Raw genomic sequence first — 25,598 nt, forward strand, 5'->3', positions numbered from 1 at the left:
TCTTCATCATCACTGTGATCCTCTTCCCAAAAGCCTCCCGGGGATGCGGCAGAGCTGGGAAGTCACATGTGGGCTTCTTGTAGACAGTGCCTACTTAACCGTGGTGATGCACATTTATGAACCAGTCTTTCTTTGCATGACCCTCTAGGGGGAAAAAGCTGGGATGGAGGCGGTTTTGGTTCAGATCTGTTGAGGATCTGTGCCTGCTCATACTTTCTCCTGCCCACACACTGCCCTAGGCATGTAGGTAGGAGAGCAGCCCTGCTGGGGCCAGGGCGAGGGCCAGCTGTGTGATTATTGGGGTGTCACTCAGTGCCCATCAGAAAAATGTCAGGAGAAGAGGAGGTCCCATAAACCAGTGTTTTCTAACCCAAATAAGTAACACTTACATCCTCTCTTAGTGACAGTAGGATCAAAGTAGAAGGGGAAGCAAAATACATTACAAAGGCTGTCATAGAAGGTGGAGAAAAGATAAGACACCAAGAGGAATAATGTCAAGGAACCTATGTAATAAAATTTTTCTGTGCTTCTCTGCTCCTCAGATGTTGAGCATGTCACTCGCCAGATCTGTACACAGTCTATGATGTGACTGGAAATAGTAGACATGAGGTGAATCCCACGTGTCATCATAGGTCCCATCATAATAGTGTTGTACATTCATGCAAATACTTAGTGTTGACAAAGCTTATATCACCTCCAGCATCTTATTTTCTTCTTCAACAGCTCAAGGAGGTGGGTGGGGGTCTGCATTATAATTCCCATTGCACAGAAGAAGCAACTGAGGCCTGGAGGAGACTAAGTTACTAGCTGCTGATTTCAGTGAGTGGCAGACGAGGGGCCAGGCCCAGGTTTTCTGTGTGACATTATTTTTACCACTGGTGCCTTTTCTGGACACATTGTTCCCTGCTCCATTTATTGCTTGGGTACAGTGTGACAGGAGCACAGCATGAGCTGAGGAAAGTATTGAGCAGCCACTGGAGATACAGCGATAATGAGATAGCTGCCATGTGGACATGTGATGTCTTTTCACAGAGTCTCTTGCCCTTTAAAATAACACACTTCGAACAGCAATGCATCTGTTGGTCCCACTCTTAAGAGACCAGGCTGGGATCCAGCATCTCTCAGCTCTCCCCCTGCATTTTTGCCCCCTCCTGAGCCATCATACAGACACTTGGAGCTGAGTGGGAACAGTATTTGTCTTGCAATTACTTCTAATTGCCTTATAGTTTTGTGGTGTATAAATGGAGTGACCTAGATACCAGTTATGTGAAACTCCCTTTTTGTCCTCGGGTCTGTAGTAAGGAAGAGGTAAATCAGTTAGATCAGGGAACAGTGAGTAGTTCAGTGCATCTCCCAGTTAACATTTATATGTAACTCCACATCTTTACCTGTTAAGTTCCCAAGTCTCCTTAACAGACCAGATCTAAAAGTGTATCTTCCTCTGTGAAGCCTCTCTGGATTGCTCCTTCCTCTAGATTCCCACAGCTTGTTATAATCCTATCATTGGTGCTTATTATTTTCTACACATTTCATCTTCCTGAACTCCTTGTGCCAGAGATGGTGTCTAATTCATTTTTCTTTACTGTCTCCTCTGAGAACTGAGAATTACCAACACAGTTGCTCAGTTAAGTACTTGTTGAAAAAAAGTATAAATGACTATATCCTAGACATTGTGAAGGTATGTAAATAGACTATTTACTCATTGGGACTTTTTTAAAGGTGGCCTTAGGTAAATTGGCAGTTTGAACATTATTTCCTATGAAATCTCTTCATGACCTCCCATGTGCCCAACCTATTTTTGAGGGGTGAGTGTCTGTTAGGTTTCTTTTTAAAAGAAGAAAATGAAAGCATGGAATCCAGACAGAAGAGTGTCTTAGTACACCCCAGTTTCTTCAGTCATCAAACAAATACAATCTGACTTGGACAGAATCTGCTGAATGGAATAGAGTATTTAGGATGGAACATACACTAATTCAATCCTACATATACAGCACTTCGTTTTCTGTCCTCTTCTTTCTTCCAAAAATCCATCTATGCCTGTGACTATGTCTCATTCATTTTTGTCTATCCTCATCTATTTTAAAAGCTGAGAATGGCCAAGATAGTTGCCCAGTCAACGGCCTGCTGAATGAAAGCATAAACTGATGTCCTAGACGTTGTGGAGGTGTGTAAGATAGGTGGGCATGTGATGTCTTTTCATAGTTTATACTTCATACTGGCTCTCTTATACAGAAAACTCTTATTTGGGTTTTGAAATCAATTCATTAAGTTTCAATTACATTTTGTAGCAATTGTTGCTATGTTATTGTTATTCTGGGTTAATTTTCATATGCTTCCTTTCAAATTCAACATCTCTGAAAGAGAAATGATACCCCCAATTTATACATGACCAAAAATATCATCAGCTTAGGCCCTGGCTGATGTGGTTTAGTGGATCGAGCACTGGCCTGCAAACCAAAAGGTTGCTGGTTCAATTCCCAGTCAGGGCACATGCCTAGGTTATGGGCCAGGTTCCCAGTTGGAGGCATGTGAGAGGCAACCATTCATACCAGTGTTTTTATCCTTCTCTTTCTCTATCTCTTCCTTTCTCTCTAAAAATAAATAAGTGCCCTTCCCATTTTTCTAAGAATAAATAAATAAAATCTTAAAAACATACATCAGCTCAGAATATAAAATATGACTTGCCATAGGGTGTAAAGCCATTAAATGGCAAATTGGGATTCATTAAATACATATTAATTAATCATCATTAATTCAATATGTGTTTATTTAGTACTTACTACATGATAATATTCTTGGGGACTATATGGGAGAATATGATGTAGTCATTATCCTCAAGGGGCTCACAGTCTAGTGAAAGGGACATACACTTAAATGAAAACAATATCACAAGGCAGACACTTTAATAGGATTACCATCCAGAGATTCCAAGTGCTTGTGTTGTGTTTGTGTTTATTCTTGGAGATATACTACTCTATAGGTCCTCTATACTTCTGATATAAAAGTGGTGATGATGTTCAAAATCACAAATATCTAATAAGTCATTATCAAAAATTTTTAATAATAGGATTGTAGGCTTCAGACTTAAGCTTTCGTACAGCTAACTGGGGGCACACACATGCCATGGAGGAATGGACAGAAGATTTCCTGCTCACACCATGAGAAGATTTCAATGGAAGAGGAAGCTGGCAGAAATATCCAGGACTTCTTGAAAGAGAGGACAGGAGAGAGAGGTGTGTCCCTGTAGAACAAGAAAGGCCCCACCCACAAACCCAGTTCCCTGTCCCTGACAGGTTGAGTTCCACCCTGTAAACATCCCCAGTCCTTTCACTGACCCTTTGTGACTGAGCACTTACCTCTCAGACCACTCAGTGAGGCGAGATTCATGCTGAGTGGGTGACAGCACCAGGGCACCCTCCTGTCTGGCTTCATCTGTGTCAGCTACACCTCTACTGACCACTGCCTGTGCCTGAGCTCCTTCATCCAAGAAGAGAAAGAAGAGCTGTGAGGACCAGCCACAGCCTAGTCAGGTAAGGCCAGATGACCTGTCACCAGTTCTGTGAAGAGATAGGGTTTCTCTCTGTGAGCTGATTGCTCCTGTCTCTTGGCTTGCATTTCTGGTCACTTCCACCACCACCTTGCAGTTCCAGGTAGGCCCATCATTTTCCGTGATCATGTGACAGTCCACTCTTCCTCACTGCCCAGGTTGATGAGATTTGTGGACCAGCATTTCTCAGTCTGTTCAATTACCTGACATACTTATCTATATTTTGATTTTTATCTTAACTGCATTATAAAACCAGTAGGATAGGTATAATTTTCTCTACTCAGTGGTTTAGTGAACTGAGGCTTGGTGAATTGGAGTGATTTGTTCATGTTTGATCAGCAGGCTAGCACTAAGATTAGATTTGCTTCCTCCTTTTCTCTCCCATTTCTATACTACCCAGCAGGTCATATCTTACCTCAAAAAGCCAAGAGAAGTGGAAAGACTTCCTGAACAGTCAAATGGCAAAGTGTATTATTTCCTTGTAGGCAGGTTGGGAGGGATATTTTTTAATTTATCTGAAAGAGATTTTATAATGATTAAAATAAATAAAAATAGGGCTATTTTTAGAAAATAAATGAGAGTATATATGTAAAGGGACCTGATAAACTGAGAAGTGATATGCAAATGCAAGAAAATGACTACCTGGAGCCTGAAACATGGCCTGGCTGTCTGTATAAGAAGGCTTCTATTTGGGCCAAATGGCACTCTCCTAATGTCAGCAGCAGCATTATGAGCATTATGAGGCATGGATCACAAAAGTCCTGGGGAAATATTTAGCTTTAGAGTCTTTCTATGATATATGGAAAAACAAATCTCCACAGGAAGAAAAAACACCCCCAAATCCCTTCAAATTGACTCCTATAATTTCCTCTCTTATGACAGCTATTGTTATATCTTATTGTTCTACAGTTTTAAGAAAATCTCATATTCACTAACTACATCATTTATTTTTTAAGATGCTAATTTTAGCAATCATTTTCCCTTCATGCTTAAAAAGGTTGTATCATTTTTAGTTGTGGGAGGAAATATTTTCTCTGTGTGTGTGTGTATATATGTGTTTGTGTTTGAGTTTGTTATGACAGTGCTAATATTTATCCCATGGGTTGAAATGCTACATAATCTTTGGCAGACTTCTGTATGCTATTCTTAGTGTTTGTCTAGCTGTAATGATCTCGAAGAAATGACATACTCAATTATGTTATTCAAAAAAAGATAACTGAATCCCAGAAAGATGACATAATGTGCACGAGGCCACCAGCCAGTGATCATTAGAGCTGTAAGCCAAATGCAGGTCTCTGATTCCCTTACTGTCCATGACATGGAGTGAGTGGTGTGGGCGTCCTTAAACAGAAGCATCAGCTGTGTCATTTTAAGGATTGTACCCAATAGCCTTTAAGGTTCCTTTTAATGAAAAGTTTTAGGGCACTTTGACATGTCCTCAGCATCTAGTGGAATGCTAAGCATCTTAGCATCATACCCTGTAGAGCAGGGGAGGTATCCATAAAAGCATCTTTTCTTATTAACTTGGTTCTTGTGGAATATTTGTTTCAGTCAGATTTTGGAACTGCTCCTTAAGGATAGTGTTGGGAGATGAGCAAGCAGATGAGTCTTCATTTTATTCAACCAATCTGGATCATTCCTTGTATCTTCTAAGATCCTTCTAAAGAGGTTTCATTTACTTTAGAAGTTGTAACACTAGTTGGTCTTTTATTCAGAGTTGTAGAACCCAATGATATAGTTGACCTTGATAGTTTCTTTAATCCAGGGGCTGCAGACTAACAGCCACAGGTGAGTCCAGCATGCAAATGTGTTTTGTTTGTGCTGCAGTGGTAAACAAAATTGAGCTAGTTGCAAATATTTAACATCCAGGAAATTTTTTTATAAAAATCAATTATCTCACTTTTCAGGAAGATGAGATCTGGCAATAGTGAATCCACATTCCCACATGGAAAGCACATTGGCTAGATCTGGGCAGCATGTGCTTCCTCTAGATGGGGCAAGTGTTCCCCAGTTTTCCACAGTCCCTGTGTGACCAGATTTAAACCACCAGGTATTTGAGTTTGTCAATACTGATCTCTTCTGGTCTTTTAAGTGTTCAAATCACTCTCTTATAAGGGAAACCTAGGTCTATATAATACTGCACCAGGTCACAGATCAAGGGAACCCAGGAGGAGATGAAATTAATTCTTTGGCCTAAACCTCTCATTATTTAAGGGGTAGGAGGAGAAATGATGACTTCAGCAGGATATGTCATTGGCCTTGATACCTATTCAGGATATTAAGCCAGGTACTGAGTCTCAGTGACTTAAAGGTAAATTATTAATTAAGCTGACACAGCTTCAGGATAATCTCTAGACACCTACCAAGAGAAAAGAAAGGGAACTTGGGAAGAACAAGGTAGCACTTTTTACTAAAGAGATCAGTGACATAAAATAAGAAATTATGATGCATGATAACACACGGATAGCATCATAATGCCCTGAATTCAGAACAAATTGCTCAAATCCTGAAAACTAGCCAAATAGTCTGTTTTCTGTAATTCATTCACTAACAAAATAATCACCTCTTGATCATCTATGGTGCACACTGCCCTAAGCCTGGGGATTTAAGTATGAAAAGCAATGACCCTTCCCCAGAGGGACTTACTAGTACTGAAAATATCTATAGGAATAACTATAATACAGGACAAAATATGATACATCCTGCAAGAAAAAAAATTCAACTATTGTTGGTTTTACTGAGTAAGGATATATTCATGGCAACAAAGTCAGTTGCCATCAGAGATGGCTACAAGGGGGACATGGCATTTGACCTGGGCTTTGAACAGGTAGAGAGGGGATGAGTTTCCAGGAACAGAGGATTTAGCAAACTCGAAAGTCAGTATTGTCTGATGTGTACGTGAGGGATGGAAAGAATTCTCTGACTGTTTATTGGGCCAGTGGGCCTGAGCGGGGAGTGAGCTGGCAATTTGGTCAGCAGTAGATCCTGGGAATTGACTGATCAGGCACAGCAGTATGAGCTTGAGAGCATTACAATGTTGACCAAATGTTTCATCCACGCTCATGACTATCCAAGCCCATAATTTGGTAGTGACAGAAAATCTGTGTAGTATTCACTTAGTTTGGCTTTTAAGTGTTTCAGAAGAATTAAGAGGGAAGAAAACAGAATTGACCACTTCTAAACATAGTGGACAATATCGGATGCTTAGTGAGAGCAATAAGTTGGTAATATACAATTAAATTAGAAAGATAGATAAAAGTATTTTAAAAACACATTGAGCAAATGTAAGAAATATTTTGGGTAAAATATGGTTATGTACTTTTTAAAAATAAAGTCTATTTTTTGGTTAGAAATGTGATGTTGTATAAATTCCTAACTTGTAGTATGTAGAGGGTTATGTTCAGTTGATAAGCTTTTTACTTTGGTCTGGGAAGCAGTCACCCCTTACCAAATAGGTATAGAGGGTCCTTAAATGTCCTGGCCCTAGACTCTTCCATAATAAACATGGCTGGAGAATTCCACAAGTATGTGAATGCTCCACTGGCATTTACAGAATTCCTCATGGGTTGAAAGGAATGTTCTGGCCTACTGAAGGGCTGCACAAATCACACACACACACACACACAGAATGTTTATACATGTACCCTAAGGTATTTGTATAACTAACCACCTTTTCTCATTTTCATGCACAAAGTTGTGTGTGATATTGGTTTGGAAATGTACCCATAGCTTAAGGAAAGTATGTATAGGTATTGATACACCACAGAGTAAAATGAGGCGTGTGAACAAGATTCATTCATTTAAAACTATTTCACATCTATTCAATACACACATCTTTTCAAGTCTCATTCATTCACAACTATTCATTAAATGTGTTCTGAAGTTGGAAAAACAACATCATTGAACAAAAAGAAATAATTTCTGCCCTCAAGCAGTTTACATTTTTAATCAGACAGATGGGAGATAAAACTAACCACTAAAAAATGTAAGATATAAGATATAGAGAAAAATAGAATAGGAAAGGGGATAGGAAGTCTTGGAAAGTTGAAATTTTAGAGAGGGTGCTTAGAGAGGAATAAACTGTTGTTTGAGTAAAGATCCTAATGATACCTGGGAGTGACCCATGTAAATAACTGGAGAAATACTATTCCAGGCAGCTGCAACAGCTCCTGCAGAGGTGCTAACGTTTGGAGCATGGCTTCTGGGCACCTTCAAAGCATAAGGCTTAGATTGAATTGAGTAGAAAACCTTTAAAAGTGAAGTTAGAAAAATGATGATGAAGAGGGTGGGGACAGCAATAATGAAAGACTCTGAAAGACAGTAAAAACTTTGGCTTTCACCTTGAGTAAAATGGGAACCATTTACAAATGGATGGTCTAACTTATATTTCAAAGGAGTCCCTCTGTTTGTGTGTTGAGAATAGATGAGAGTGGTATGGAGAGAGGGTTAGCAGGCAGAGGCAGGGAGATTCAGTAGGGAGTTATTGCTGTTGACCAGATGAGTGATGTAGAAGCTTGGACAAGCAGGCAGTGGTGGAGATGATGACAAATTTGGATCTGTGGTTAATGATTAATTGAATGGGGAAGGCAGGAAGCAGGCCAGGATGATTCCAAGGTTTTTTTCTGAGCAGCTAGTAGAAAGGAGTGGCATTTATCTGAAATGGAGAAGACCATGAGAGAAACAGGTTTTGAAGGAACAGTAGGAACTTTGTAACAGGTTAAGTTGGAGATGTCCAGTATGAGTCAGTACATGAAAACGGGATTCAGTGAGGCTATCTGAGCTGAAGAGAAAATGTGAGAGTCATCAATAGACATGATATTTACAGCAGTGAAAATAAATTAGGTCGTCAAAAGAGTTATAGACAAAAAATAAGCAGTTTAATGGCTGACTTGAGGAGCTATAAGGTGTTGGGTTAGGGAGGTGAGGAGAATCCAGTTAACAGTGTAATGGAGGGGACAGCACAGAGTAGGGTTGGTCCACATCAGTAGGGAGGAGGCTTCTATCATTGAGATTGCTTAAAATCCTCAGCACATGGTACAATGAAAAGCATTTTCCATTCACATTTTTTCATAAACAATGCACCCCTTTATCAGGCCATACCTACCCCTCCCACAGCCTTCTAACTCTCCCTGGTTCCATAGGAACCACAAAAGGAGATGGAAGAGGAAAGCCAGAGTGGTAGGTGAACTCCAGTTGAGCGTGGTGTGTTCTGGTAGCAAAGCGAAGAAACCTTTTAAGGAGGAGAGGGTGGTCAGACAGCCCAGGTGCTACCCAGAGGTAGAATGACATGTTGTCAGAGATGTGAACACACTGCAAATGGCTGGCATGGGTTCGAGTAAGAACGGGAGAAGAGGAATTGGAACTGGTGACAGTACATATTCTTTCTAAGGACCTTATTTGTGAAGGGACCTAGAGAGATGGTCAAAAACTGGAAGAAAAAAATGATAGAAATGATAGAAATATACTTTTGTAGAAATTGTAACTTGATCAATTCATATAGATGAGCATTTTATTTATCTTTTCTACCACTGTGAAGTTGTCCTGGTCTGGGGTTATGGTTTTGTGTTTTTTTTTTTTGGTCAGAAAAGGAAAATAAGGTTCAAAAGTTTGAAGTTATCTTCCCAAAACCACAGAACATAGTAATAACAGATGGAACTCAAACCTGGGTTTTAAATGTCAAGTCCATTTCTCTCTTTGCTGCCACTGCTTGTACTAGACAGATGAGTTTTACAGCTTTAGAACTCTTTATAAGGCTCTATAAAACTTTTACTTGGTCATTGTTTAAGGAACTTCCGTAAACCCCAGAAGATTCACAGTTCTCAGCAACGTCTCCTGAGACACAAGTGCTATCATACCAGATGAAGAGTGGCTGGGGCCCTGGGAGGAAATTAGAACTCAGCTTTCTGCATCAGTGAAAATTTGCAGTATTTGGAAAGAGTCTTCTAAGTATGCTCAACACGGGTGTTCAGGTTGAACCTCTGCATGCTGGAGAATGGGAGTGCAATTTGTTATGCCTGTGACCTCAGACTGACTTTCACATTAACCTCTTCCTCTAGTGGTGAATTTGTGTCTATCCTTACTGCTGTCTGCTTCTTTCCATTCAAGTTCTTTCTGTTTACATGGAGCTCCAAACCTACACTTCTTGGTTTTCAAACCTACCTTGTTCTTGATTGGGGCTTTGTGATTTTTTAAGCAGGGATACATTGAAATACATATTATTATATTGAAATACATATTATTTGATTTATTTCTGAACAATATTTTCAGAATACATTGTTTGTATAAGATTTGTCACCACCCCCTGCCCCACAAAGTGGCAGCTATTCTTTCCCATCATTGCCACTATCAAAAGGCAGCTCCTGGAGTAAAAATATCAATATAACTATTGTCTTTCAGCAGTGGGTCATACTGTGTCTGTTTAGTGTTTGGTTTTGGGTAAGAGTTTTTAGATACCTCTGGATCCAGACTGCTCAGTGTGACCCTGCAGTGCCAATATAATGCTCCTATTTCACTTTGTACAGATTCGTATCTAGGGCTTTATCTGGCCTTCTTGTAATTCTCTATTTGCAGAACTAATTCTTTCATAGACAATGTACTTTTTTTTTTAAAGGGGAACATTTTTTTAAGATTTTTATTTATTTATTTTTAGAGAGGGAAGGGAGGAAGAGAGAGAGAGAGAGAGAGAGAGGGAGAGAGACATCAATGTGCGGTAGCTGGGGGCCGTGGCCTGCAACCCAGGCATGTGCCCTGACTGGAAATTGAACCTGTGATGCTTTGGTTTGCAGCCCACACTCAATCCACTGAGCTATGCCAGCCAGGCCAGAGAATGTACTTCTTAAGGGAAGAAATTGTATTTGTTTGTTTTTATCTACTCTCCACCTCTCCTTTCCCTAGCACAGTGCTTGACACAGAGAAGATTTCCCTCAAATGTGTTTAAATTAATGAGTTAAATTGAACATTTTCATTTTGTCACATGGAAAGTTAATCTGTCCCACAGGAACAAAACTGGAGTAGCCAAGTTCAAGGTAGTCTTAGATGCAGAATTAATGAAATAGGCAAATAATATGCACAACTGTAGAAGCCAACTGGTATGGTTCATTGTGCTCTACAGTCAGGGTATGTAAGCTTGTGTAATGGGTGTGTCTATTTTGAAAATTTCATACCATCATTACTCACCCTATAAGCAATCTTCATTAGTATCAGTATTAATGGCTGTTGATATTGTAAACATTGGTTTAATTGTTGATGTGTTTAATAAATGAGGAACTCATGAATCCATAAGACAAAGAACATGAAACTAATAAATTGTCAAACATACATATACACCCTAACCTTTCAATCTCACAACTAAAAAAAATCACAAATAAAAACAAGTATTGCACTCATTTAAACCATGAACTGTAATAAACTGTAATGTTTTAAAGTTATAAAGCCCTCTTCTAACCTGAAAGAGAAAGAGCTTTATATATTTTTTCATTTTTTCAATTGAGGTGTAATTGGCATATTGTATTCTCTCCTTATCTAGGGGGAAGACATTCTAAGACCCCCAGGTACCCAGGGGATATCTGAAATCTATCTATCATTTATCTATCTATCTATCCATCTAATATATATTATGTTTTTCCTAAGCATATAAATCTATAAAGTTTAATTTATAAATTAGGCACAGTAAGAGATTAAGGATAATATCAACAATAATAACTGATAATGAAATAAAACATTTATAACAATATTGTGTAGTAAGTATTCTGTGAATGGCTCTGGAGCTATTATTGAGTAATCCCTGCACAAAGGGATGATTCATGACCCAGGCAGGACAATGTTTCATCACACTGATGAGAATGCATGCAATTTAAAATTTATGCATTGTTTATTTCTGCAATTTTCTATTTCTATTTTTGGATTGTGGTTGACTATGGTAACTAAACTGCAGAAAGTAAAACTATGGGCATATTTTTGGGGGTATATGATATAATGATTTGATTTGATATTTGTTTATATTGCAAAATGATCACCACAATACACCACAATAAGTCTAGTCGATATGCACTACGCATAGGTACAAATTTTATTTTTTATGTGCAGTGAGAACCTTTAGGAGCTACTCTCTTACCAAGTTTTAAATATGTAATACAGTATTATTAACTATGATCATCATGCTATAAATTCCATTCCATTCCATGACTTACTTATTTTATCACTGGAAATTTGCACCTTTTGACTCCCTTCATCCATTTTCCCACCCCTCATCACCTGCCTCTGGCAACCACCATTCTGTTCTCTGTATCTATAAGCTTGTTTTTTTGTTTGTTTGTTTTGACTTTTTAGATTTCACATATGTATGGTCCTTGTTTTCTGCTGAGACTTAAATTGATGCAACATTTCTGGGAGCATCATATATACCAATCTGACCATCTGTACCAAGAGCTGTACATTTACAAGGTCTTTGACCCAGTATTTGCATTTCTAGGAATTTGTACTGAGGCAAAAAATAAGGATGATGAAAATTTTGCCCCACAAGGATCTTCAGTGGATAGTCAATATAAAAGCAATATAAAAAGGAAGTGGTGTGAATAACTGAGAATAATGGATGAGTTAAATAAATATGAATTAGTGTTTAATGGAATCTTACACAGCCACTATACGCTGTTGTAGGAAATTATTTACAGTGAGATGTAGCACAGTGGCAGAAACAGGCTTGAGGTCCAAGAGACCTTTGATCAAGGTAGAGCTCTTATCACTTACAAATTATATGTCCTGGAGCAAATTTTTCAACTTTTCTAAATTTCGGTGTCCTAATCTGTAAAATGAGACTAATTATGATATCTGGACCCTAGGGCCGTGGCGACCTTGAAATTAGCCAATGCAGTTACAGCCAGGTGTTCGGCACGCTGTGAGTTCTGAGTGAGGGCTCGCCTCCACTGTCAGTATCAGTGACCTCCGCAACATAAGTGTGAAAAGAAGCTTTTGAAATAATATTTACAGCACAACTCCATTTTTGAAGTAGAAAAATGATACCATCTGCAGATAAATGTAGGAGTCTGAAAGGATATACATCAAAATTATTTACTTTCATTTTCTTCGCATGGTAGATTTTTAAAAATTAAATTAAATTTTTAAATTGTTCACTTTTTAGTGTATTTTTTCCATTGCCAGTTATCCCCCTTATAACCTCTTCTGCCTTCACCCCCCCACCATAGTCGCCACACTGTTGTTCATCTCCATGACATTCTTTTTTTTTGCTTGATCCCTCCACCTCACCCCTCCCCGCCACCCAGACCTGTCAGCCTGCTCTCTATCTATGAGTCTGTCTCTAATTTTCCTTATTAGTTCAGATTTCTTTGTTAGATTTCAGCTATGAGTGAAATCATATGGTATTTGTTCTTCTCTGACTGGCTGACTGGTTAGCAAAGAGTTCTTTTCCTTCTTTTGCATTTAATGTACGGCCTACAACATAATTAGCAAAGTTAAATGTGTCCAAATAATCATTAGCATCAATCCCTATACACGAACATCTGTCATTGTAGTTCTTTGTCTGCATTATCAGTTTTTCCCATTGTCAAGTCACAAAAACCTCGCTGTACCATTGTCAGCAAGGTCTTATATCCAGTGGTTGGCAGTACTAGGCTAGTTACCTCCAGGTTTCCTTGCTCCCCTCCCCTTGTCCTTCTGTTGTAACATATGTGGTATACATCATAAACATTTATTAAGCATCTGTTCTGTTCACAACACTCAGTGTTGGCAGTGGGAGTGAAAGGCAAAGCAGCACAGAGGATGGTTTCTGACTTGGGATTGTTTATAGTACCCCTGCAGGGACAGGGCTCCTACTTATGTTGCATGTAATGCTTCATCTTATTGAGGAGGTCCTTATGGGTCAAGTGAGTTTTGGTGGCTAAGGAGAGCTTCCTTAAGGGGGAAGGACTGAATAATTAGGTGAAATTGAAAATCAAGTATTTCCATGGTCCACAAGTATAGTGATCTCTGACTAGGATGGAGCCCTTGCAAATTCCTTGTGATGCCATTACCTTTGATAAAGTTTCTTATACAATTGTCTCTTTACTCACTAGTGCTGGGGTCTTAGATTTTTATTCTTATATTTAGGTTTTTATTCTTATACCCATAGCCCTAGGCTTATGACTGATATTCACTTGGTATCCTTTTTAAAAACATTATTGTAACAATTTTTCCCTCAATCATAAGTATAACATATGTTCAACGCAAAAAACATTGGAAAAAAATTTTAAATGTAAAAAGAGTAAGTCATCCATAAGCCAGTCATTCAGAGATAATCAACATTTTGGTACATGTGCCTCCAGTGCATATGTGGGTGTTATTTTAATATAGTATTTTATAATCATTATTTCTACTTAATAATAACATATCTTTTTCAAGTCAATTAATATTTGTCTCCAGGATTATTTTCTGACATATTTTACAACCTCCCTGTCTCAGAGATAAACTTTTTTTCTTTTTCTTTTTTTGTATTGTTGTTCAATTACAGTTGTCCCCATTATCCCCCATTACTCTCCTCTACCCTATCCCCCCACCTCCCACATTCAATCCTACCCCTCATTGCTTTTGTCCATGGGTCTTATACGTTCCTGGATGACCATTCCCCTTTCTTTTCTCCATTATCCCCCTCCGCCCTCCCCCAGGTCACTGTCAGTTTGTTTTTTATTTCCATGTCTCTAGTTCTATCTTGCTCACTTGTTTGTTTTGTCAATCAGGTTCCACTTACAGGTCTTCTTTTAACATTTTAACACGTTAATTTCTAGTATTTTTATTTGCTTATTTATATGTACTTTAGGTTTTGAAAATAAAACCATTGGGTACGTGTCATTTCAGATCTTGTTTTTCACTTAGCATTATTTGTTACTTGTCTTCAAAAATATGATTTTTAGGCATTGCATTATATTCTACAATGGTTATGTACACATGTTGCGCGAGTCACCGGCCAGCAGTGACCACGGAACGCTGCGGATGACTCGACGATAAACACGCGAGAAAAAACGACATGCACAGAGACAAACTAGTTTCTGTGGGGAAGTAGGGACGAAATGGCCACCCCCCCTAGTGGGGAGCGCGCCGATTTACAGTCCATACCTGCTTTTATTGGGCTCATTCTGCATATAATTCAGGTAACCATAGAAAACAAAGAACTCTGCCGGTCTATTGAGTTGGGGGTCAAAGAGCTGTAAGACTGAGGAACAAAATAACTTCCTCCTAAGACCCTTCTCATTCAACTGAGAGCATCTAAACAAAGAAGGTTTCACAGTAATTTACATGTTCTTTCTTAGGCCTGATCACCCCGGGGAATCCGCATTTCTTAGTACCGAGCGGCACCACCCTGTCACTGTTTCAGGCTTAGGTGGAGCAAGGGAACTAAGGCAACTGGGAGACAAGGAGGTTTTTTCCCAGACGCTGAGAACTCAGGCTATGTCAAAGCCGAGGAGCGAGGGTCCATCACCCCCTTTTGCTGCAGCCCCACAAGTCCTTCCTTTGGGGGGGCCTCCCAAAGTGATCGTGCCTGTCTTAGGTCGTTCCCCCCGTGGGAAATCTTACCCGTCTTTGGCTAACCGACCAAGCTTTTTGGGGTTCAGTCATGAATAAAGCAGCAGAAGCAGCATTCCTGCCAGGAAGATAAGCTTTTGTCTCCTTGCTGGCTTACAGTTCCAAGGGCGTTCCCTTAGCCTTAGCCTAGGCGGGGGTTTCAGCTTCTGATACCAGTCAGGGCAGTTCCCAACATACACACAGTATGGTACAATAAGTGCCTTTAAGTTTAAATATCTAATTTAGGATTGATGCTTAAGTTATTATACCCTCTACTAGGCTCTAAAATTCATCCAAGAAGCTCTATTTTTTTTATTCATCTTTGAATTATAGTTGCACAGTCAATTAACAAAGACAGAACTATTCATTCTAGGTGAGATGAACTATAAATGGTAGTTTTCATGAGTGAAGGAATCTGGGAAGCTACAATGGGGCCCTTTCAGAGGCTGGAGGAGAAGCCACAGTCCACAATGTTATGTTGGTTTGCACAGGAGGGAGAATTTTAGTTTGCATGGACAGGTCTAGCTGGATGAAACCACATGCTGGGTTGGTCAGTCCTGTTTGAAGTGCAGCTCTCATTGGTTGGTGGGAACAGCTGATAACAGAGAAGAAGTTCCTACTATTTGTTTTTTTGTTTGGTGAATTCAAACACAGAGATGAACTAATTCCTTGTTCTTTTAATTGATTTGTTATCCTTGTTGATCTTAAAGATGTAATTTTTAAATATTCGAGTACATATAACCAAAGACTAGAAAACTTATTTAATTTGGGATAAAAATAACTAAAATGAATATATTTTAGCTTGTTGTTTTTGGTATTTGACTTGCTTTGGAAGTGGTCCCCTAGCTCTCCACCTTGATTTAGGATAGGGGCTCCAGATCAGGCCCATGTGGAGTCCTAGACTGGTAGAACTATAGGGAAACTTAGGGAATCAAGCAGTTTTAATACAATGTAAAACAAACAAACAAATAAACAAATAATGCCCAAAGAAAGGAAATGACTTACATCTGAACCTAAATTTCCTGACTCCTACTATTTCAAGGCCTTCCCCACTATCACAAGTTATCATACTCTATTCCTAATTATTTAAGTACCTCTAATATAGATTAAGTTGATTAGACTCCTCTAACTTTCCTTCTTCTCTAACCTTTAAAATTATGTTTTGAAATTCTACTATGTTGTAGGTATTTTGATAGTCCTTTAGATTCATTAGCTCCTCCAATTTTTATACTGTCCTGCAAGGTAAATGCTGGATCTACTACACATCTGAGAAAACCAAAGCTAAGGACTTATACATTGCTACCAACTTCAGGCAGCTGGTGACTCATGGAGTCTGGATCAAAACCCAGGTCTCTCTGACTCGAAATGTTTCTCTACTGTGTCAGTCTAATTTCTGATACGGGAATTGATTACATAAAATGGATCAATTTATGTCATTACTTTTCCTCGTCCATTATCTTGTCGAAGGCTTGGTCTAATTCTCCAAACATTTGTGCCTTTGATTTGTAGGTGAGTGATCTTGACACATCACTCACAATGTTGTGTTTAAATCAAAAGTAAGGACATCATTTGCTATGAACTTCTGAGGGGAAAACTAGAACTTCTGTCAAATTACCCACTCTGTCCAGTCTGTCTTTAACTAGGACTTTGTTCTCAGAGGATCTCTTCATTGGAAGTGTGTCAGACTTTTCTCTTTAAGACAAGTATTTCCTACAGCTTTTTTCCTTATGCAATTTATATAATGAATGTATAACTTCTTGACTTATATATCAGTATCATAATTTCTTGTGATAAAAGTTATTCAAGAGGCACTATCTTACTCAATCTTTCAAAGCTTCTTTTGATTTTGTTTTTTGGATGTAGCCTTTGCATATTGGTGGGCAGATAAAAGTCATTGCTCAGTAGCCCAACTTTCCACGTACAGGAAACAGTCTCCATCTGGGTGCAAATTGTAGTCTTTTTCTGACCCCAATTTTCAGAGAATTTCTGAAGGCCAAATATTGGTATATTTTCTATATGGAACAAAGTTTATTCATTTTTTTCCTTGATGATGGATGCTGGAGCATGGGGAATCTAAAATGAAAATGTGAGTGCTTAAAAAAAACCTAAGTTTTCAAATGGAATAAATATAACTAATACTTTATTTCCTCATTTTATCATCTTTATAATATTTTTATTGTAAAAAATTAGAAAATATAATTAGGAAAAAACACTATGATCCTATTACCTCTCACCCCTTCACCCTCCTCCCCACCAAAAAAACCCCACTGCTAACATTTTGGTGTCTATCCCTGTACATTTTCTTGTATACATATCAGTATTTTATTTTTTATAAAAATTAAGATCATGCTATCATGCACACATACACTCACACCTTGGGTGTCTTTCTATTATATTTGTACAGTGTTAATTGTAATGGCTACATAATATTCTATCTAAAATATGCTTAGGTAGTTTATGTAATATAAATATATTTTTAAGAAGCATTGGGTTGGCCAAAAAGTTTATTTAGTTTTTTCCATACGATGGTTTTCATAGTGCTTAGTTGTCTTTAGCTTCATTCAAAATAATTTTGTTAGATCATATTGTAACAGATGTCATATCAGTGTGCATTTAAAAAAACTTTTCAAAATTGGTGAATTTGTGTGCATCCATTTTAATATTGAAGATGGAAGAAAATTACGTAACATTTTCAGTGTATTCTGCTTTATTATTTCAAGAAAAGTAAAAATGCAACTGAAACACCAAAAGTGATTTGTGCAGTGTATGGAGAGGGTGCTGTGACTGATTGAACATGTCAAAAGTGGTTTGTGAAGTTTCTTGGTACTATTGACATTTGGGCCAAATAATTATTTGCTGTGGGGCTGTCTTATGCATTGGAAGATGTTTAGCAGCACCCCTGACCTCTACCTACTAAAGGCCAATAGAGGGAGATAGCTGAAATACTCAAAATATCCAAATTAATAAAGTTATTGGTGAAAATGAAAAATGTGTCTTTTATGGAAAAAACTAAATGGACTTTTTGGCCAACCTAATAGTATGTATTGCTATTTTTAAAAGGGCATTAGCATAAAAGATGCACTTGGATTGCCACTAGAAGATGATGAATTAAAAAGATAGCTAGCAATATCACTTATTTTAAATTAGCTCTTTATTTCATGTGTTAAAATATACTAACATAGCTTCTAATGATGTACTGGTTAATCCACTCTATCATGAAACTTAAATCTATACATGGGTAACATTATTAGTGAACCAAAGTAATAATCTGAGAGATACCTATACTGGATATGATATTGAACTGGTGTTAGTAAGGTCTCTCCTACATTGAAGTTTCTACATCCAGTCACTCCCAACAGGAGAGTTGGTTTCAGTAACTCTCTAAAGCATTTTCTAAAAAGTTTATTTACTGTTTGTGCTTGGGTGGGAAAATTATAGATGCCCCAAAGTCAAACATTACTGGCATTTGGAGCCTGACATTGTCTATTTAGGTGGGACAATATTAACTAGGAATAGTGCTGGGTAGTATAGATTGGCCCCAGCACATTGAGAAGGAAAGATAGTTAGCAGGGAATGTATTTGGGAGACATGTCAACATTTCAGCAATCTCTTTAAACACCATGGATTGTCACAGTTGAAGTTCTTTGATGCAGAGATACTGCCAAACAATAATGCTGTGGGCTGACATATGTTTGGTGACACATTTCAAAAAAGAAGCTCTAAGGAATGGTCACATTTACCCATTCACTTGAATGTCTCCATTCACAAATAGGACATATTATGTAAGCCACACATGTCCTTCCACTGCTTTTATATTCTGAAGGGATATTCTAGAGGCAGGAATTGACACAGGAAGGGTGTTTGCAGGTGACTTCAGCAGCATCACATTCTGGCCCTGTGGACTTCAGTTTCCATCTGGCCCCCTGGGCAAAGTGGAACAATTGCCCCCTGGGAAGATTTGACACATCCCTTGTCTAGACACATTGCTTCTCCTCATTATCACCACCCACATCTTTCTAGTAGTTTTGACCTCATCAAGACTGGAAAGAGCCTTCCTAAAAGCTTTGGGCAGGGGCACTTTCCCTTTGGTATCTTTCAGCGACTGCTAAGAACCTCTGCTCCAAAAGTATTTTATTGCCTCCTTCTCTTACTATGATAATATACTAAAGGCTCTTCAAAAGATACAGGATCAAAGCACTCCATCATTTACAAAGTACTTACACAATCTTTTCATGTGATCTTCACAAAATCTTATGGAATAAGCAGGGCAGGCACCAACATGCCTATTTTCACAGATAGAGAAGTTGACATGTATTATTGCAACATACGTATGCACACTTAATATTGCATATGATGATGGCATTATTGACCACACCTGATGACTGTTGTGATTGATCTTTTTGTGGCCCATACACCTACTCCTCTCTTGGTTGCTTTATGAGTGAAACTGTACATTTACTAATCAAACATTACCCCTCCCCAAGAAAGCCAGCATTGAGATACACATTCACATATCACAGGTAGCATTTTAAAAAAAATTTCTTAGTGTGTATACTCGCTACTCTAGCTAATGTTGCTCATTACTTTAACAGTAATTGCAGTGAGTCACACATAAGTAAATATGCATTTATCCTTACTTTAATATTCTGGTGTGATTTATGTACTTATGTGCAAATATGCTGTTTTCTTAGACACTAATTTTCTTGTTTTGTTTCCTTACTGAAATACAGAAAAAGAAAAGGCCTTTTGTTATAGATGGTATTGTCCTTCATCTGTCTTTCTTATCTAACAACCTTTGCAAGCTAATATAAACTCTTTAAAAACTTTTCATTCTTTGGTAATCTGAACTCTCCACTTTTTTAAAATCACCTCAGATGAATGTGAATGTCGTTCTTAAAAAAGAACTGCTTTTATTTCTCCATAGTTATACTTTGGTCTCCATTATTTTCATGAGAAATATTCCTTTGCTCTAGTTCTCTTGCCTTTCTCTCTCCCTGGGTGAACTCTCTGGACTTATTTAAATCTTCTTAGCATCTTGTACAGCAGACTGTGAATTCCAGGTGTTAATATTCTTGACTAGGTGGAGTGGAAATGGGTCAAAGTTGCACTGGAATGATATTATCCTAACACTTTATCCTATCTAGGTATTTTTCCCAATTTGGTGTCTTCTTTAACATTCATCATTTCAGGAGCTCAATGTTTATTTTGTTATTAAAACACAAATTGCCCTTCAGTTATGGTGACCAATAAGGTGAGAACTAGGCAGTATCTGTTTTTGAAATTATTGGCTCCCTTTTCTGGTCTTATTTCATGCCTTCTAAGAGCCTGCTACTGCATATTTCTCTTTGGTTTCAGGATAAGCCTCTCTCCTCTGTTCCCTTGATCCCTAGACCCACTCTCTCTCTCAAAGGATCTCATATTTGTCACTTACTCCTTAGGGTAATGTCAGGCAGAAGTGAGTTTCTCCTTGTTCTGCCTGTCTCTAGTGGTGCAGGCACCTTCTGTGGCATCACTGTGACTGATTTCACTGTGTTTCACAAAGGGTTAAGTATTTTGTGGGCATCTGACAGAACAAATGAGGGCATGGTTACTTCCCACACAGAGTTCGCAGTCTACTTATGGAGACCAGTCAAAGGCAATGACTAAAGAACTGTGTGATAAAAGATCATGGTGTCTTGAGAACATAGAACAAATGCATTTCTAAACTGCCATTCATGTTAAGCTGTGGAAACTGGTGAATTTGAAGCCTGGTTTTTAAGAAAAGGTTTCAGATCTTCTCTTCTCAGGTGTGGTTCCACCACCTTTGAGGATAAAGATGTTTTAGGCTGTATCTCCTTTGCATTTTCTGTTATGAGTATTCCATGGAGTGTAGACATTTATTATTGATCCATTTGTCTAGCTATATATAATGCATGCTTTCTATGTGCTATACTTGGTGCTAAGGATATCACAATAAACAAAACTCTGTCTCTAACACCCAATCTTATGTGCTAGACAAAAGATTGTGAAAGTTAAGGCAAGGTAACAGGTAGCTACAATATACCATATTTTGGCATGTATAATATGCACATTTTTGCCCACATTTTTGAAAGAGAAAGATGTGGTAGGGGGGCTCAGCACACAGGGCCCCCCTGGCTGCCACGGATGAGAATAAGTCTACCAAGACATGATTGCTTGGGGAGGAAAGGTGGCCAATCTCTCAAAGAAGAAGGGCTAAGACCTTTTTCCTCAATGGACTTTTATTGGGTTCATTTTGCACAGGAATACAGGTAAAGCTCATTAATCATTGTCAGGCAGTAAGGATCAAACAGTACATAGCATACAGAGAACTACAAGGGCTTATTCTGGTCTGTTAGCTAAAGGGCTACAAAACTTTGGGAAACAAACTCATATCCTGCTCTGACCCTTGTCAGAAAATTGAGAACATTCTAAACAAAGCAGGTTTCACAGGATTTTACATATTCTTTCTTAGGCCTGATTGCCCAGGGAACCCGCCCTTTCCAGCACAGGGCAGCACCACCCTCTGTCATTGTTTCAGGCTTAAGTCAGGCAGGGGAAGTAAGGCAGTCAAGAGATTAGGAGACTTCTTAAAGACAGAATGAGGACTCAGGCTATGTCAAAGCTGAGGGGCAAGGGTCCATCACCCCCTTTTGCTATAGCCCCCCCAAGTCCTTCACTGGAGGCCCCCATGATCATGCCTGTCTTAGATCACCCCTTCTTTGAAGATCTTACCTGTCATTGGCTAACCAATCATTCATTGGGGGCCAGGCAGGGTGAAGTAAAAGGGGCAGAGGCAGCGCCCCTGCCAGGGAAATAAGCTTTGTCTCCTTAGTGGCTTGTGGTCTGAAGGTCACTCACTCAGCCTTAGCCATGGGGGGGGGGTTACAGCTTCTGAAACCAGGCAGGGTGGTTCTCAACAAGGATGCACATTATGCATGGGTAGTACTAAATCTGTGTCTATATAAATGTTTTAAATTCTTTTATTTATGCTTATGCATTAAAAGTGTAACACTGGAAAGCAATAACAATATCCGTATGATAATCAATTTTGTTTCTAAATATAAATACATCAAAAATTGAATTAAAATGAAAGATTTTTCCCTGAAAGTTTGGGCCCAAAATATGGGCGTGTATTATACAAGGGAGCACATTATACATGGCAAAATGTGGTAGTATGATAAGTACTGTCATAAGGATAAGCATCATCTATAAGGAGAAAGAGTGGAAGCCAAGTAACTCATGAGACAAAGTTGGTCAGGGAAGCCTCTAGCTGCTTTCTAAGCTGAGAGAAGGACACTGAGTTATCAGGTACAGGAAATGAGATGGAGTATGGTGGGTTTTTGGAACTAAAGGTATAGTAGTATTGCTAAAATATAGGTGGGAGAAGAAAAGGGAGAGAAGAGAAGGTAAGACATGAACGTTTCCAGGTTAGTAGGAATTTCTAGCACGAAGGGCTTGCCTTCCATGCTCAGGAGTTCAGATTTTATTTAGAGTGCAGTGGGGATCTATTGAAGGTTAAGTGATCAGTGATGTGATCCAATTTATATTTTAAGAATATTAGTGTTTCTGCTGTGTGCACATAAATTTGAGAGAGTAATATTAGAAAGAAACCAGTTATAAGGTCTTTATAATTATCCTCAAGAAATGAGCTAAAGCTGTGGCAATAAGAATGGAACAAAGTAGAGACTCAAGTAGATACTGAGGATCTAAAAGCTGTAGGATGAGGTACCTGATTTTTTGGTATTAGGCAAGAAGAGGGAATCAGGCAGGTCTCTATCTGGAAACCTTGAAATTGGAATAAAAAGTGAAGCAAGTTCATGGGGGAGGTAAGAAGATGGTGAGTTCATCTTTGGATATGATGAGCTAGAAGTAAATGTGGTAAGTAAACAAGATAACATGTCTAGTAGTCAGCTGTGCAGGTGAATTTGTGGCTTGGGAGAGGGATCTGGCTGTGAATAGGATATGGGAGTCACAGATCTATAGGTAATTGTTCAACAATGTGAATAAAAGAGATTGCTTAATGAAAGCATCCAGAGTGCTCCAATAAACATCAGCCTGTGAGAAACAGAGAGTCTCCATGAAGGAAAATCTAAGCCAGGAACACGGAAGTAGAAAATTGGGAATCTGCAATTCTGAGGAAAATAAGGAAACAAAAATTTCAAGAAGGATGATGTCAGCCATCCACAGTGCCAAAGAGATCAAGGAAGATGAAGAATGGAAAGTATCCATTGGACTCAGTCCCATGAGCTTTTTTGAGAATATTTCATAGATAAGCTAGCACTAAAAAGAAGATTTCTGTGGACTAAGGTTTGAATGAGATAAAATTAAGTTGAGACAGCAAGGGTGGATCATTTTTTGAGAAGTTTGGTCATGAAAAACGAGATCCAACCATCCCCTTGTGCTTTCTAAAATCAAATGGAATAAATGTGCTCTTTTCCTTCTGGAAAACTTGAAATATCTGAAAAGAGTAATCAGTGTTCTCCACATTTTCTCACTTCTGAACTGAATTTCCCTAGTTTTCTCTACAGTTGCTTAGGTGACAGTCAGCAGTCACTCGCCATCCAAGGGATGACTTCTTTAGAAGAGGGGACAGTCATCTCACAGGCCACAAGTCAAAATGACCAGTCAGATAATGGAAATAGGAGAAGAGGGATTTGAAAAACATCTGTTGATACCATGATCCAGAGGGAAAGTGAGATTTGTGTGAGCTTCAGGGCTGTGTCTTTGGGACAGCTCCTCAGAGCCCTGTGGTATGGAGACTGGAGAAAGTTAACCTCAGACTCCTGGAGAAGGAAGTCCACATGCAGAGCTGGTGTCTCTTGCTCCACAGGCTAGCTGAGACTTCAGAGGAATTTGAGGCAATAAGGACAGGAAAGAGAAGCCTAAAACTCTGGGCCTTCATTGGACTTGCTTTGTGACCTGAGGTAAGGCATTCCCCTACTCCCATCTGAACATCTGGTTTCTTATTTGTAATGTGAGTGTGTTGAGTTAGATGATATCCAAAATGCCTGGCAGCACTCTCTGATCCTATCCTGTGAAACCAACTGAATATTCACTTTGAGAAAAATAATCCTGTCAGGATGCCAGTAACATGGTATTTCTGGACCTATGTGATGGTTACATGGGTGTGTTTATTTTATGATACTTCACTGGTTGGCACATTTATGATTTTGTGAGTGCATGTTATACTTTAATAAAAATGTTTATAATAAAAATTTCATTAAAATATTAAAGGATGTAGTTTTTATTTTTATTTTTGGAGGGGGATACTGTTATCAGCATTTGGATGAATGTCTTTCCCTAAATTTCATGAAATCTGTACGTGAGGAGTCACAGTTGGCCTAGCAGGAAACCCAGGCTGTGGTGTGACTTCCTGAAACAAAGCTCCTGGGCAGGAACGTCTGGTTATGGAATGTTTGCTGGTGCTCCTACCTGGCACCAGGACTAATGCTCTGTAGGTAGGCAGTAATCCCTGCTGGACAGAATCCACGCACTCACCTGGGCTGTCTCCATACCTGGGAAAGAGGCTTGTTCTAATGTCTCAGTATTGTCACCACCTAGTCTCTGACTCAACAGATTCAAACCCAGGGATCCAGTTTACTTTGGAGACAGAAGAACGGTAACAGCTGCAGTCAGCATTGTTGGCCTGGGTTGGTTCTTTGATTTCTCTGCTCCTTTCTTTTTCACTTGTTCATGGAGAAAATATATGAGTGCTCACAGGCCCTGAAAGTACTTTATCAGGACTAACATCTTTATCCTGGACACAGTTCCTTCCATTTCCCTTCCCTTCCCTTCCCTTCCCTTCCCTTCCCTTCCCTTCCCTTCCCTTCCCTTCCCTTCCCTTCCCTTCCCTTCCCTTCCCTTCCCTTCCCCTTTCTCTCTCTCTCTCTCTCTCCCCCCCCCCTTGGAGGGCAGTGGGGAGGTTGGTGATTTAATCTTAATTCATCTCCTCCCCCAAATGCCACCACTTTTTTGTCTGTTCCCTGCCAATTGCAAGTAGGACACTTGTGTTGCTGCCTGAGATGACTCACCACACTGATGCCGGCCTTACAGGTTGGCTTTCTTCTGTTGTACTTTTTAGATACATCTCCAGCCAGCTCTCTCCTGACTCAACCATCCTGATACAAGGTTATATTAATAGCTACCTCCAGGAATTATCTCAGGGGAGACTACACTTATTTTGGATGTTGAAGGACAGAACCTGAGAGACTTGGATATGTGGATGAAATTGATATTATTTCAAATACTAAACAAAGACATAAAAAAGAATTTATTACCCTGGAAAAGAGAGAGAAAAGGGTGGTGCAAAGTTGGACTTCACACAGTGTGACTCACCTCTGCTTGATATCTCTGAAACATTAAAGAAGTTGTTGATCTTATGATAGTCTTGAGGCAATTAGGATCCATATGGTGTGAGCCCAGCCTCTGTGTTTGGACTGACTGTGAAGGAACTGTCCCAGCAGGGATTGAGGGTGACAGAAGACAAAAGGGAATGCAGCAG

The 25,598-nt window shown here is 39.0% G+C and overlaps 1 protein-coding gene across 2 annotated transcripts in view; it reads left to right on the plus strand.

Annotated features, from left to right (window-relative positions):
• The first annotated feature begins 3,325 nt into the window (after window positions 1-3,325).
• Window positions 3,326-25,598, plus strand: part of TPRG1 (tumor protein p63 regulated 1) — a 136,641-nt gene continuing 114,368 nt past the window's right edge. For both annotated transcript variants that reach the window (XM_045850770.1, XM_045850768.1), the window contains exon 1: window positions 3,326-3,530. The gene's annotated coding sequence lies outside the window, so the exon portion shown is untranslated. The remainder of the gene's footprint in view (window positions 3,531-25,598) is intronic.

The sequence above is a fragment of the Phyllostomus hastatus genome, unplaced genomic scaffold, assembly GCF_019186645.2.
Source record: "Phyllostomus hastatus isolate PE091 unplaced genomic scaffold, TTU_PhHast_1.1 phas_contig_86, whole genome shotgun sequence".
NCBI classification, from domain to species: Eukaryota; Metazoa; Chordata; class Mammalia; order Chiroptera; family Phyllostomidae; genus Phyllostomus; species Phyllostomus hastatus.